This window comes from Serinus canaria, chromosome 6 (genome assembly GCF_022539315.1).
Source record: "Serinus canaria isolate serCan28SL12 chromosome 6, serCan2020, whole genome shotgun sequence".
In the NCBI taxonomy this organism is placed as follows: Eukaryota; Metazoa; Chordata; class Aves; order Passeriformes; family Fringillidae; genus Serinus; species Serinus canaria.
Window position 1 is genome coordinate 12930039 of NC_066320.1, and position 15289 is coordinate 12945327.

At 38.6% G+C, this 15289-nt stretch overlaps 1 long non-coding RNA gene across 1 annotated transcript in view; it reads right to left on the reverse strand.

Annotated features, from left to right (window-relative positions):
• LOC127059767 (uncharacterized) overlaps positions 1–15289 on the reverse strand; it is a 60916-nt gene that overhangs the window by 3384 nt on the left and 42243 nt on the right. Inside the window, exons 2-3 of the long non-coding RNA XR_007777918.1 lie at positions 4865–5004; positions 3276–3386 (exon numbers count right to left, since the gene is read on the reverse strand). This is a non-coding gene — a long non-coding RNA (uncharacterized LOC127059767). The remainder of the gene's footprint in view (positions 1–3275; positions 3387–4864; positions 5005–15289) is intronic.

Here is a 15289-nt window from a genome sequence, read left to right on the forward strand (position 1 = left end):
CCTCCCAAACACCAAATTTCACTCATGTTACTGTGTAAATGTTGAAATCAGTTCTCTCCTCTTCCTGTGCATGGACTCCCCTGTGTCAGAAATACCTCCCAGTTGTGCTCTGACAGAGGGGTAGAGCATGTTTCTCCAAACTTGTCAAGACCATTAATTTGCTGTCAGTCACAAATTTTTGGTGTTGATTTTTTTCTTAAACTGACCCACAGTTTTAAAATTAGGAGACTATCTATGATTTCAATTTGATTTATTATATTATTTAACTTTATTTACTTCATTTTTGCCTCTCTTGGCTTTCCTTCTATTCTAATTTTTTCATAATGTTTCAGCAGGAAGAAATACAAAAGCAGGAAGTTGGAGCAGCAACAGAGCATTTCCAGTTTCCCTTTTGGTCAGAAAATTCTGCACAAACTGCACATCAGAGGTGGCTTAAATGAGAGAGTCTCTCTGTGTATTCACCCTTATTTATTCTCACTGCCTTTCTACTGTTTCCTCAAGCAATAAATGTTGCATTTTGTCCAAAGGAGTGATCACCAGTCACTCCTGCAACAAGTATTTTTTTTATTTATTTCAGGTTCTAGATTACATATATACTAAAATTACTGTGAAAAAAACCCCCACTAGATTTCTAAGCCTGTCATAGTAGTAAGCTTAGAAATCTTTTTCTCCCTATGGTGGCTTTGTAAAAAGAAATACTCCTAAAACCTCTGCCCTGTAATCAGCCAAGGACCCTAACGAAAAAGCACTTTTAGAAAGTGCAAAGATATAATAGTCCCAAGATGAATCTGCCCTACAGTTCCATTTTCTGCCACACAAATGTTTGGGAGCTTATCGTTGAAGCCACATTAGTCTTGATTTAAGGTCTTTTGACACATTATTACAGCACACTGCCATCACTTCACACCTGTCATTCTGTCAGTCAGAAGAGAGGGAGGGGAAACAATTTTGATGTCAATCAACAAATCCTTTGGGAGGTGTAACCTGTTAAGACATATTACCCTTTGCCCATTGCGATTTACAGGCTTTGAATTTAAAGGACATCTGCCAGAAATAATTAAAGACTAATCTTTATTGTACTCACTTAGGAATGAAGGCATTTAGTACCACCAGCACATTTATATTGTCCAGAAGAAGGAAGAGATAGAGGAGCAGAGCCTGATACTACAACTACTCTTTCCATTTCTAGTAATCAATTGTTCTATCTGTTTGTTAAAATCCTCTGCACCCCTGGAGCAAACTCTTAGCAAGGTGGCCTTGCCTCTTGCACTTCTGTTAATATCCTAGAAACATACAGATGATTCCAGTAGGGTGCAAGATATGTAGCATTGTTTTTGAATCAAAAGACTATTTTAAAAAATAGAGGAAAAAATGGCATGGAATTATTGAAAAAATTATCAAGTGAAATAGGGGAAAAAGCCCAAAACAAAACAACTTATCCTGTCCTCTTCATCTTAGTGGCTACAAAAATCAATCTCAGCCTGGAAAACTACAGCTTCCATAGGCATGGCTTTGGATCACCTCGTAACTTCTCTGTTGTAATTTACTTGGAGGCATCAAAGGAGTGGTGTCAACCTCAAAATCTGAATTTAGGATCTAAATCCTGAGTTGAAGGAGGCCATTATTTTTTCCCAAGCTAGGTTTTCAGAGTGACCCAGAAGAAAGAAGCATTTACACAGCCTACTTGTTACTGTTCACAACTCATCTCTGGAAGGAACATCTTGTCCTTAGACTGACCTTAGAGCTACAATCTAAAGGAAATAACTGCAAAACAAGAATAGCTATGGAGTAAATAAAATAACAGGCAGGGACTATATAGTCCAGAGAGAGCCAGAATAAAAAAAATAATTATATTGTAAATTTTTTTACACTACTGCACTGTATTACTATACATACAGACGTTGGGTCGAATTGTGGAAGCTCTGACTTGCAGCTGCCACCACATGCTATCAAAACCCTGCTGGGAGGATAGTTTTGCAGTTTTGCTAGCTAATTTAAAACAAACTTTGGGCTCTTTGTCCAACAGGCAAACCCTGCATCACTAACTCATCAATACAGAACATTTTCTTCTCTCTTCTTCCAGTTGTACCTCCCTCATTTACGTACAGACCCCCTCCCACACACAGAGGAAGAGATAAGGGGAGGTAGGAGCAAGAGAGCCTCAGCTGTGCCCCAGACCTTTAAGGACCAACACAGCACTCCAGAGAAGCACATGGAGTGTGGTGGGCTCTGCTGATAGGTGGGGTATCACAGTCACACAGGTGATCTGGACACACATCTGAGGGCCCCCAATTTGCTTTCACAAATAGTTTTCACCAAAAAAAGGCAGAGATTCACACACAGCCAAAAGCACTGTGCCTACATTTCCTTATTCATTTTACCTGAGGGAATGGAAGGGCTAAATTTGCTTTAGCTGGTAATAGCGACAGAAGTGCACACTTACAGTAACAGTTCATTTTTCATTTCCTAAAATATGGAATCAATCTCACATACAAAAGACTACACCACCTCAGCTCTCACAATTTGAAGAGGTACTTTGAAGGAGTGGGAAGTTGAAAGACAAGGAAGTTGTAAGGAGAGGTGGATTTTAATTTAACATTTTACACAGACCTGGGAAGAAAACAAATGATTCCTCATCATCCTTCTGACTAGATACTCTTTGCCTCTTTTCACATTTGCATCACACTCCCCTCCACCTCTACTTTCTGCTCTCTCTGGAGGTGGCTCAGACATGACCATGTCAACCAACCAGACCTTGTGCCTCAAATTCAACCTGCTGGGGCATTCATACACTTTCAGTGGCTGTGGCAACTTAACATACATCAGCAGCTGTCCCTTGACTGTAAGCTATAGTGGAAGCAAATAACAGTACTCCAATTTTTACATGGGAAGCCAAGAATCTCTAGAACAGGCCAGAATTGTGATTTCAGGGAAAATCAGCACAAACAGCCGTGCATAAAGCAAAAACCAAATAACTATAGCTAATATAGGAGCAAAAGATTATAAACAGTGTCTTGTCTAGTATTTTGTGGTAACAATAACATAAAGAAGCTCTGTGTTACCTGCTGGCAGCTGATGGCTGATTCTGCTTTTGCAGAGGCAACATTTTTAAAGCAGCACAGGCAGTGGAGTAAAGCTGGTAGGAATGTGATTGAGGCTGGTAGAAAATGTGAATGAGGCTCTTAGTTTGAGGCTGGTCAGAATAGAACCTTGTCAGCCTGGAAGACTGTCGAATATGCTGTGACATTTAATCAACTGCTTGACTACAGGCTCACCTTTAGTGTCTGTGGTGAAGTGAACATGATTCCCCTCACCTTGCTTCACATCACACATCACTTTTCAGTGCACTGCTGTAGAGAGCTGGGTTATAGCCTTTTTTTTTTCCCCTAAGAGGAACACAGTAACAGAGGTCAGCTACAGTCATGAATTTTATGAAAGGTTTGCTGGGAAACCACATTAAATGGCAACATCAGTCCATACATCAGCCCTGCAGTGCTTTTATTCCAAGACTCTGCAGCTGAGTGATTTGCAATGTACTTGCATTTCATGGCCATCATTTTTAAGCAATGTCATTTGCCTTGGTATCCGACACTTCAGCTGCACCAGAATCCACCCAGCTATTCATGATAAATTTCTTCCCAGAAAAAATCTCCACAGGAAACACTCCCAGGATCCCCAAACTCCAATCTTCAGAAGCCTTGGATATAAAACCAGGCACGGACACCTCAAAATGCAGTAGTGACTGGAGATAAAAAGCTAAGAATAAAATTACTCTCCCAGAATTCAGAAAAGTAAAAATTTTTTGATTAAAAATTGAGATCAACCAGATGCTATTAAAGCATAAGATAAGGTCTACATCATTGATATGGCAAATAAAAACTGACACTAATTACTCTTTTCTCCAGAGAATAATTTTTTCCCAGCAATGATATCAACTCTATTCCAATCACAATACTGTGTATTTTTCTTGAGTTTACTATTGTAAAATATTCAGTTGCAGAAGCTATGTCATGTCTATCATATCAGAGATCCATTTAATTGTCAATATGAAATAGTGTTAAAATATTGGACCTCTTAATCCCTTCTGAGAAAGGGGTTATTTGAAAGGTAACAGTAAACACTGAAATTGTAAGCAGGTGTGTTAATATTTGAACATCAAGGAAAGACTCTATCATCATAGGCAAACTCTAATAAAAGTCTAATAAAAGTCATACTCCTACTGGAATATCTCAAAGTGTTAGACATTAGGCTGTAATCTTTATGGAGATATTTCTTGCATTTTGGAAACTGTCTACACTGGCATATTTAAGAGGGTTCGCAACTCAGGAAGTCTGCTCCCAAAACGGCTGCACAAACTAAAGTTTTAAATATCAGATGTCTTTTGACAACAATAACTACACATGGATGCACAGTTCACCTAATTTCACTTAAGGATTCTTAGGCCAGAAGTCTGTGTCTGTAAATCAAAGGAAAGAGAGCACAAGGCAGCAGGTGTGACAACAGCACAGCATTTGGCCCAGTATTTAGGAAAGAGAAATAGAGGAAAATGGTACCCAACAGCTATGGACCTTTAACAGCTGGAAGCAGCAGCTGTGAGGCTTTTCTTGGTCTTCCTGTTTTGACAGACATAATTTCTATTGCAGAATTTGCAATAATCACTGTAAATACCTGCAGCACCACATATCCACTACTCTAAATAAAAGCTACTTTACCAAAAGGACTTAAGCAGTCCATTATCTCCACCTGTTAAGAAGGCAATCTGAATCCATGACAGGGAGACCCTGCATGGCCAGACTCAACTCTTGTTACCAGTCATGAAACCCTTTTGTTGCAGACCCACTGCAGCCATGGCAAACTGACTCACCCTGGATTTGTTCCTGTCTCCACTTTAGCTCAGTGGCTGTGCTGTCTGTATGGCTGTACAGAATGTCTTCTTCCACTCTAGGACCAGGGAGACTGAGTGCTTTGAGCACTGGTCATTGGCTCAGTATTCAGAAAGTAGCACTGTAAAGAGAGTTGTAGTAGATAACATAGCGAGAATGGTCAGTTGCTTACACACAGTTACAGAATGGTCAGTTACTTACATACTTAAAATAAGCACTTTTTTTTTTAACCAGAAACCTCATCTATTTGTTCCATGTGAAATATCCCTCCTCCAGGAATAGGAGCTCAACATGCCACCCAAGGAAACTGAGGGAGTTGAATGAAGGTGTTGGTAACATGGGATCAGAAATCACAGTAAATCTCCTTTCCTTTTATGCCTTAAGTTTTATACAAAGAGTAACTTATTTCCTCAGATCTTCTGTGTATTTAGCCATGGATCAAGAAATATTAATAAGGAATTGGCTGACCTCTTGATTGTGGTAAAAATTAGAAATGTGTGTTTGCCTGAGAAAATTGAATCCAATGACACTATCTAGGCCAAAACCAGAGGATGTTGTAAAGGAACTTTCAGTTCATTATAGCATTTCTCAGATGTTAAACCATAAGTCTGAATCCCTTCCAGATCATGCTAACATCAGTGGTTGTCTGATGATGCCTGACAGGCACACAAAAAATAAATTAGTATAATTTCAATGCCTTAATTAGAAGACTCCTCATTAGAAAATGGATACCACAGAAAATACTACCTGTGGTACTTGTTAGCTGTTACCATACAGCAAGGAAAAGCCAAAGCCAAAAAAATAAAGCTTTGGAAGAAAGGCAGAGTTCTCTTTTCCCCCATTCTCAGCTCTATGCTTGACAAAGAGGACAAACTGATAGGGCATCTGCAGAAAATCTACCCAACGAGTGTAATGCTTTTCTTTATATTATAGCAGGTCTACAGAGTTAGAGAAATGCAGTCTCCAGCTGTGCCAGTGTGATGTTCTTCACAGAAGAAAAAGGAAATGTGCACATCCGTAAATTTCAGCAGCAGAAAAAGTTTAAGAGTGCTGTCACCTCCTCCATTGTACACAGAGCTTGGTAAATAAGGGAAGGGAGTGTGCTCTTGGCAAAACCATTCGGCATTCTGCGCTCAGCCTTCCCTCCCGAAATAAAACACAATGCTACGTTTTTAACACTCCTTGTTTGATGTATGGCTCTGTTCTACCTCATCATTCTAGTATGATTCAACAAACATTAGAGAGAAATTCTTCTGTTTAAATCCTTACTGCAACAGAAGCAAATATCTTACTTTTAGAAAACACATTTCTTAAAGATAAAATACAATTCTACAATACTCTTTCAGATAGATTTGCCATAAGTCAGATACCCTGTTCAAATAATGGACTATGAACCTAATTTATCTTGTGCCTTCGAGAAGTACAGAACTTGCTCTTATTAAGGTGCTCCATTATGAGAGTCTGTGACTGGTACAATGAATTGTTTTTTAGCTGGGCTGTGGTTGCCATTGTAAGTCTTCTGGTTGAATGAAAAGGCAATTAAGGGGGAAAGTATTTAACAGGAGATGAAAACAAAATGATACAGTTTTAAGGACACATCATGATTACAATGGCATTTAAAGTGTTATTCAGCAAAAATAAAATAACAATATAGACCTGCACAGGACTCTGGCAAGAGTGACAGGAACAAACTTATTAACTTAGGAGGAAAAAAGCCACTTCATGCTGTAATAATACCTTTAAATCACAAACATTTTTTTCCCACCTCCTTTTCACTCCTCACTAAATTACAAGTGTATGAAAGAGAAAATGTAAGTTTCTTATTGAAATGACCTTATCAAATCTGTACGTAGATGATTGACATACCTAGATGCAGTTTTCTAATGTTCTGTTTTTAAAAGAAAAGTTTCCTTTCAAATTCTGAGTTTTAAATGTATCATTCAAACTTTGAGGCAACTACTAGACTGCATAGTAAAACCAGAAAACCCTCCAAGTTCTTCATCTAAAGGATATAAGTCAGACCTGTGTGAGGAAACAGTCCTTGTGCCGTACAAAAATAAGATATACAAATATGACAGCGCTGGGCAGCACTCCATACTGTAACAAAAGTAAGCAGAAACAGAGAAAAACAAAGCTGTGAAGTGCTTTAATAATGGCTCTTCCTGTTAAAGTTGATTACATGAAGTACGGTGTAGGTCTCTTGAGGTGTAAACATCTGAGATTTTATTTAGGTTTTGCCTAAAGAGTCATCAAATCATATCCAATTTTTGGTCCTCAACACCAATGTTTCAGCAAGGTACTTCTAAGAGCTGGTGTATCTTACCTGTAGTAAGCCAGTTTTGTGCTTTATTCTGTTTGCCTGTTGACTCTTATTTGACTTTTAAACATTATTGGCTCATTTAATCTTCTGTTAGTTCCAGAAATTCAACCAAACTAGGTTTCAGCAAAAATTCTGGTTTTTATAAAGTTGTGTCTGAGTGCTATTTGCATTCATCTCTGTATTAGTTTCTGCTGCCTTTAATTACTTCATCTGTTTCCCAGCACCCTACAGGAGGGCTTGTTGGAAGACAAAGCAAAATCAGAGCTTCTGATCTTTCTTTGATTTTGCTTCTAATTCAACTGAAGCCAATAAATGCCAACAATTTGACAGAGTAGCATCTGAAACTTCCCTTCCTTCCCTTAGCAGCAGTATTGCTGGGAAAGGCAGCTACAGAGTACCTGTTAAAATCTCTTTTTCTTCAAAAAACAACAGGAATGGTAATTAATGAACTAATCTCATGAGCTGCCCTTGGCAGGCATGTCTTTCTTGAACAATTTTTTGGCACTTTAGTGTAAAGTCAAGAAAAGTTCCTTCTGGCCATTTCTGTCCTCTCCCACCCCAAAGCTCCAATCCAGCTGTGAAGTTGCTCTGTTGCTCACACTGAGTAGGGGTCATGTAGGACAGTTCTTAATGACTAACAGATCATTAGGATTAAAATTTTCAGTTTTACCAATATGTGTATGTTCATTTTAAGAACCATCTTGCACAAAGTTTTACTCACAACACCACTGACAAGAGTTTCTCTCTGTTGATCTTTTACTTGAATTGCCACAGAGCGAGGGAAGGGGAAATTAATTGTGATTGCAGAAGCATCACGGGACCAATTCACATTTGACATGAATCAACTTTCACTGAAAGTGTGAGAATATTTCTATGAACATTGGGTATGGCATTTCACAAGGAGCAGGAAGAGCTTTAAGAGTTATTTGCCTACATCAGGTAAATCATTTCAAAACTGGGAAATTGTATAAAAAGGAGGCATATAGCTTTAGTCAGAAAAAAAGGTTTCTATTGTTGTTGTTAAAGAAACTACAGATCAAAAAGGTGAGGGACAAGCAGAAGTTTTTTGACCCATATTAACAAAAGGATACATTTAAAATGAGTTTTCTAATTATGTGGGGAAATAAATACACTGATGGTTTACACTGGTTGTTAAATATCAGAAATTAAAAGGCAAGCCTGAACTGCAACCCAGAGTTTTTAGAGCAGTCTCACAGCTTGGAGAATTCATAAACCAAGAACACCTCCTGACATAACTATAAAATGTGGTATAAAGCCCAGGAAAAAATAGCCATCTTGAAAGGGTAACAGCACTTTTATGAGAATTTCAACTGCACCATGGCAACATCAACCCGTCAAAGCAAATGAAGGGCAGTAAAAGTAAAATTAAAAATGATGAAGGGGACACCAGCTTGCTAACAGCTTTCCAAGCTGTAAAGCTTTCAAATATTATCTCTTCATTGGTTTGTTCAATCACACATGCTGGTTACCAAGCTTTATCATATTATGCATCTTTTCCATCACTGCAGACTGCCAGGTTTTGATGGACCTAGAGTGAAAAAATAAAAAAAAATCTTTTTCTTCTTGGTGCACACCCCTCCTTCCCCCTTACTGGTTCCTTACTGGTGCATACTGCCTGTATGGTGACACCTCTTCATATTAACCAAAGATACAGAAATTATGAGAGAGTTCAAAGTACTTCTGGCCACTTGAGCTTTCCATTCCTGTCCCCTTCTTGCTTCAGCCACATGCCCCAGAGCCTGTCCCCATGGCTTTCAAACCCCAGACTAGGTTTGGCTGCTCTCTCAGGTGGGCCATGTATCACAGCACCCACTGCTTAAAAAGCCTCTCTTCAAAGGTTTTATCACCTGCAATTTAGCATTTTCCTAGTTTGCAACTCATGCATCCTCTCACAGTGAATTTGTTTTATTCAGTTCCTCGAAGCACTCTGAGATAGTTTTTCTGCAAGACTCAAATGCAAATGGCAGAGTTACATGTGCTGTGTGCATTGAGTTTGAATCTCTTCTCTGCTGCATAGGCCTTGGTAAAGTAGTAAAAGCTCAGTCTCTCTGATCCATTTAATGGCATCTCACAATAAATATTTCTACATTAAAGAGCCACAGCTTTCTGCCTGGGCCTTTGCTCCTGTGATTCCTCTCATTTTTTATTAGCTGCAACATGATTCATGTTTTAATAACTTTCTCATTTAAAAATAGCATTAAATCAGATCATAAACATTGTATATATGTTTCATTGTCATTAAAAAGACCTCATACTGCAAAAAAGGTGTACTTAAAAAGAACATTAATAAAGTTATAAGTAGAAGGGGCTTTTTAAATTAAAATCAGTCATTAAAAGACCTCTATCTTTCAAGGCAGAGAATTATCAAAATGTAGATTGCCAAAACTGTGGCACATCACAGTTTCTTTTGGGGCAGAAAGTGCTTGGATGCTTTTATATTCAAGTTTTCATTAATGGAAAGGACATTGCATGCATGCATGGTTTATTTCAAGCCTAAGATAAAAAGAGCTGTAAAAATGTAACTACTAAATATAAAATATCTTTTTTTTTTTCTTTTGTTTGTTTGTTTCTGGAGAGAAAATCTGTGGTATTTTCTCCCACCAGCCAGATCAGTAGTACGACCTCCATGGCAGTGTATGGATGAACTCCAAAAAGGAAAACTGCAGGTTGTTAGAACTTTATCAGACCCAATGAGGCATGAATGGTCTTTTTCTTTTTGGTCCTACAAGGTCATAACCTGGGAGCCACAAGGTACAGCAATTGTAGCCATACAAGAAAAAATTGCAAAATAGGACAACGTTGAGAGTAGGGTTTCTACTCCAGGCCAAACCTTGCTAAACTGAAACTTATTGTATATTCTTTTCCTCAGGAAAACAATTCCTTTTTTTTCTGGTGCAAATTAGAAAAATAAAGCAAGTTATCATCTCTACAATACTTGATACTTTATGCCTATGAAAGCTGACAGTATCCTGGATCTGGCACTGCTGAGCTAAAGGAGACATCCAGGTGGACCAGGATCTGCTCCTTTGGGGTCATCCTGCCCCAGCAAAACCTGAGAGCACCCTGTCTCATTACACCTTTTGCACTGTCCTGAAACTCCCTACCAGTTAGTCTAAACAAGCCTCTGTAAAACTTTTACAATGAAGCAGAACTACAGAATGGGCCCAGAGATCTGAAAAGTAATTTCCCTTACCAGGTTACTGAAGTTAATAGAAGTTTGTTTGTATTAATGTATTTAGCTCAGAAAAGTAATGAAAAGCTATTGTATTATCTATAATCTAGCTAAAGATAGAATTGCACTCATATAGTCAGCACAGTACCTCGTGATAGGGACCAACATTCCAGCAAGAGTATTTAACAAATGCTAATTAATGTTTAATAATTCAATGAATGTTTGCCACTCCTGCAAAACACATTCAGGGATGTGTTTCTTTCTGGTTTTCCATTGATGCCATACTAGATAAAATTCAACCACCTTTTTTACAGAAGGGTATTACAAACTTGTCCAAAGATACAAGCATTTACAAAATGTGTATTTTACAACATGTTTCAAGAAAAAAAATTAATAGCTTTGAGATCAAATTTTACGGATAAGGAGAAGAAAGCATGTTTATTCATTACCTTCAGTAATAAAGATTTGCTCTTTTGTAAGTGCCTCTAATATACACAGAAGTGAAATTTATTTTCAAGTTTGGAGAAATCAAACCTATTTTTAGGCTTTTCTGTATGTATGTTTGCTTTATCTTGCTACACAAAAGAACGTACTCCTTGTGCAGAGCAGTAGCTTCCTTTTCTGGGCTCTCTGCTGGCATAAGCACTGTTTGCCTGGATAGCTGTCTGTTTTCTAAATCTACTTAATAGTTTCTAGCATTGAACTGTGCTGCTCAGACAGAATTCACACAAAAGAGGTAATGCAGTTTGGGCTGGTCAGTTTGGTGAAGCTCCTCAGTGGTGAAGATTTTACAGACTTCTTTGTTTGCCTGGAACTTCTCTACACAGTGTCTGGGTTCATACAAGTAAAGATGACTGGAGGTAACAGATTGTTCAAGAAAACATGGGAGAAATATCAATGAGTGGGGAACATCAGGAAAAATATATTGATGAAAAGCTTTGTTGAGCTTATCATTATTCATTGGACCTGAGAGTTGACATAGATATCACACTGAGCATGGAAATGAGCGTGGGCAGCAGAAAAAATCATTAGAGATAATATTTTCTATATTTAAGCATCTTCACCTCAACTACTTGCCAAGAGGAGTGCCTACTCTGGCACTTTGAGAGGGTAGAAAAAAGCATTTACAGACATAATTGCATCATGCAGCTGGATGCAGGATGGGAGCTCCAGTATCAACAGAAAGGAACCTGAGAAAGGATCTGGTCTGTGACTTGGTGCAGTTGCATAGAAGAGGCATCTGCATGAATCTGAAACAATGCTGGCATACCAAAAAAGGAGAGATAATGTCTGGAGGATCAGAGATTATATCCACTAATCGCTTGTACTTTTCCTCAAATTTAAGTCATTTTTCTATAATCTTTAAATAAATTTTGTACTAGAAGGTGGTAAGCACACTCTAAATGTTTCAATCTAGTGTTTTAGGCACCCTTTTCCATGCCCTGCAAGAACAAATCTGGAATCAGCAAGGGAAAAAATCATCTTCAGAACGTTAACACTGCACATCTGAAACAGGCTTTGAACTTTTATGTTAGACCTCAAGAGATGAAAGTTTGGGTTTTTTTCATTATGCTTTTAGGAAAAATGATCAATTACTTCCCTTCAATCAAGCCCACAGTTCTGTTTGATTTAATTTTCTTATGTTTTTATTGTGTGGTGCCCTGAGACATTTGTTTGATAAAGTGCCCCATAAATGGGGATTTTTACTGTTATTGTCATTGCACTTCTTAGGTCCCAAACTATACATTGCTGCCACACTAACGTTTTAGACTGTCTGATTTTTCATTGCTGAGAAGGATTGATCAGTCTTGTTACCCTTGCTAGTGAGACCAATATATTTTGTAATTAACAGGGGAGCCTTTTGCAGAGTTCTGTGTTAGAGGGGATGCCTAAGCAGAGCATTGCTCCCCTTTACACACACCTCTGCATTCAGCCAACAATGATAGATCAGTAAACAACAAAAATACAAAGCTTCCCATGATAGTTCTGTTTCTTTGCTATTTATTCAGCAAGCAGTCCATCTCACCCAAAAAACCACTGCCCTCTGCTCCCTTTGGTGGTTGGGGCACCCCAGGGCTCATTGCTGTCAGTGCTGCTCACCTGCTGCTCACAGCTGTACCCACCTCACCCCAATTACCACAAACTGTGTGCCTACAATAGATGATCAAGTATTGTAATTTACATTACCATTCACACCAAGATGAGTTTTACTTCACTTTACTGAATATGATCTCAGTTACACTGCCTAAGCCCACAGAAATTCAGTTTAAATAGAGTCATAAATGACTTACTCAAAAGCAAAAGTTTAGGATGCGCTCATCTCACGCATAAATCCAAAATTTGATCTGCTCACCTGACTGAAAAATTCAAATATTTTTTATTATTGTAGCTCAGCTGGGTCTGAAATACCATAGTGAATGAAGCACAATCATTTTTATTTTACACACAATGCTTACTATTTTGAAATATGCCATGTTTTAGACCTTGGACTTAAGAGTTACTTCAACTTAGCTATGGAAATTTCTGCCAATTCTCAACTTTTACTTCCAGGGTCAAAATACACTTTCAAAAATAAACTTTTTCCCAGTTCCCAAGTCATGACTGCAGAACAGACAAAACAATTGTGTGAAAATTGTGAGTTGACCTAACAGTGGTCACCTTGGTTACATAGCACAAGCCTGTCATAATAGAGGAAGTAATTTAAGGACCTTTAGAGCTCTCCATGAACATGGCATCAGAAGTCAGCAAGGAGCAGGAGCCTCATTTAAAAGAAGTGGATATACAAGTGAACCAGCTGGGTAAGGCTGGACACTGGCTTGATAGAAACCCCTTTCCAGCCATGAGGGATCTGCTTCTTAATGCCCTCTTCCATTGTCCATCTCAAACCTCAACTTTTTGCAGAAAAAAGGTTGGATTGTGGTGGTTATCCTCTGATGTTCACCTCTCTGCACCTGGGCTGTTACCATGCATGTCAGGAAAGCAGTCACTGTGTGGCAAGTGGCTGATCAAATCCTTAGCCACCGACATTTCAGTCTTGCACATTTCTCCCTGCAAAAGGAGAGAAGTTGAAGCTCTGAACTCGCTGTGGATACCTACACTATTTGATAAGAGACATCTCACCAGAGTATCCTACAATAAATGGGATGATAGATGAGAGGACTTGAGCTGGGGTTAAGCAGAGATAGATCAGGCCCAGTGTAGCCCAAGTGAAAAATTACTGTACAATCACATGAGCCCTCACTGAACTTCTATTTTGACTGCATTTCCAAGAGTGGGACACTTGTTTAATACACAAGTCTCTGAAAGGCTTTGCATCCAAACTAGTAACTGAGCAATTACCTTGTAATCAGAGAGTGTTGACAATGCAATCAGGTGGCAGTGTGTAATTACACAGTGTAACATCACACACAGCATTTTGCTCTACACCTTGCAAACTAAGTGCTGCCATATTTTTTTTCTCAAGCTGAATAAGACTCTGGAGGTTCTACACAACCGGAAAACATGATTCTCACAGCTTTTTGTTGACAGAAGTGAAACGCCTAGACAGGCCAATAAAAAAAAAAAAAAAAAAGGTAGAATATACCTTCTTCACTCTCTTTTATTTAGGATAGTATGAAGTGTCTTAAAGGAAGGGTTTGGAGACCAAGTCATATATCTGTATCTTTCCCCTGGGGCAGATTCTCCAACCACTGCCAGCTGGAAGACCCACTCTCTGCACAGGCAAAATTTAGCAATTCATCATGTCAAAGAATAAGGAGAACTTCTCTGACTCTGGGGATCGATCTTAACACCCAAGGGGCACAAGGGCAGGATATAAAGTCTCTGAGTTACTGTTAATGTTGCCTTCTAGTAATAAAGGCCATCCATTCCATCCATTGTTGTTAAAATTCCAAACCTATTGTTCTTTCCGATGAGAAAGTACCTGCACTTCTGGGATGTCTGAAAAGTGACCCAATTCATAGGAGTAAAATAAAGGTAAAAAAAGGTAAGAAAACCACCACCAGCACCAAATATTACAGGCTATCATTTAAAAGAGAAAAAAAGAAAACCCACAACATAAAACACAAACAACTTCTCCTTAATTTTAGAACAAATGTTGCACTTCTAATTTCTAGAGTTCTCCAGACAGACAGTTTAAATTGATGGCTTGTTAGTGAGGACTGGCCCCTTTGTGAGATGTTTTCAGAATGATTGATTTACAATAAAGTGGCTCCTGGTGGGTGCACGCAGGTGGAACTGATTCAGATCGATTCCACAGAAGCTGACTAATCAGCTGTTTAAACTGGCAGAGTGCTCAATGACAGAAACAGTGCAGCTATCATTTTCTATCTAAGATTACAAATTAACTTGTTCTGTTTATCCTGTATGCCATCAATATGGAGGAAAGCAGCTGAGAGGGAAGTGGGATTCCAGACTGATGGCATAAACCCTTTCCTGCAGATATGCTCTCCAACATTGACAATAAAGGCACAAAGGGAAATTTCATTACATATTAATGAAACCAGTGGAGAGCAACACCAAAAGAGGATGGCTTCTTCAATTAATTAACTAGGAGGGGAAGTCAACAATATTTTTAAAATGTGACCACAAAAGGATAAATCAATGCCAAAATGGCCAAGAGTAAATATGTACTGTCCCACACACTCCCACACGCGCTATCAGTCTGTTCCTCTCCATGCATTTTATATGCACCCCAGAGGACTAGCATCTTTAGAGACTGGTATTTCCAGAAATGATTAATGCTAGGTAATCAACATTTCAGCCTCTACACTCATATCCCTGAAAGTGTCATTTTTACAACAAGATGAAAACCTCCATGGGGAACACAATGTATGTGGGTAAGTGAAAGGTGTCAGAGAGAATGTGGGTAAGTGAAAGGAGAATAGATATTCC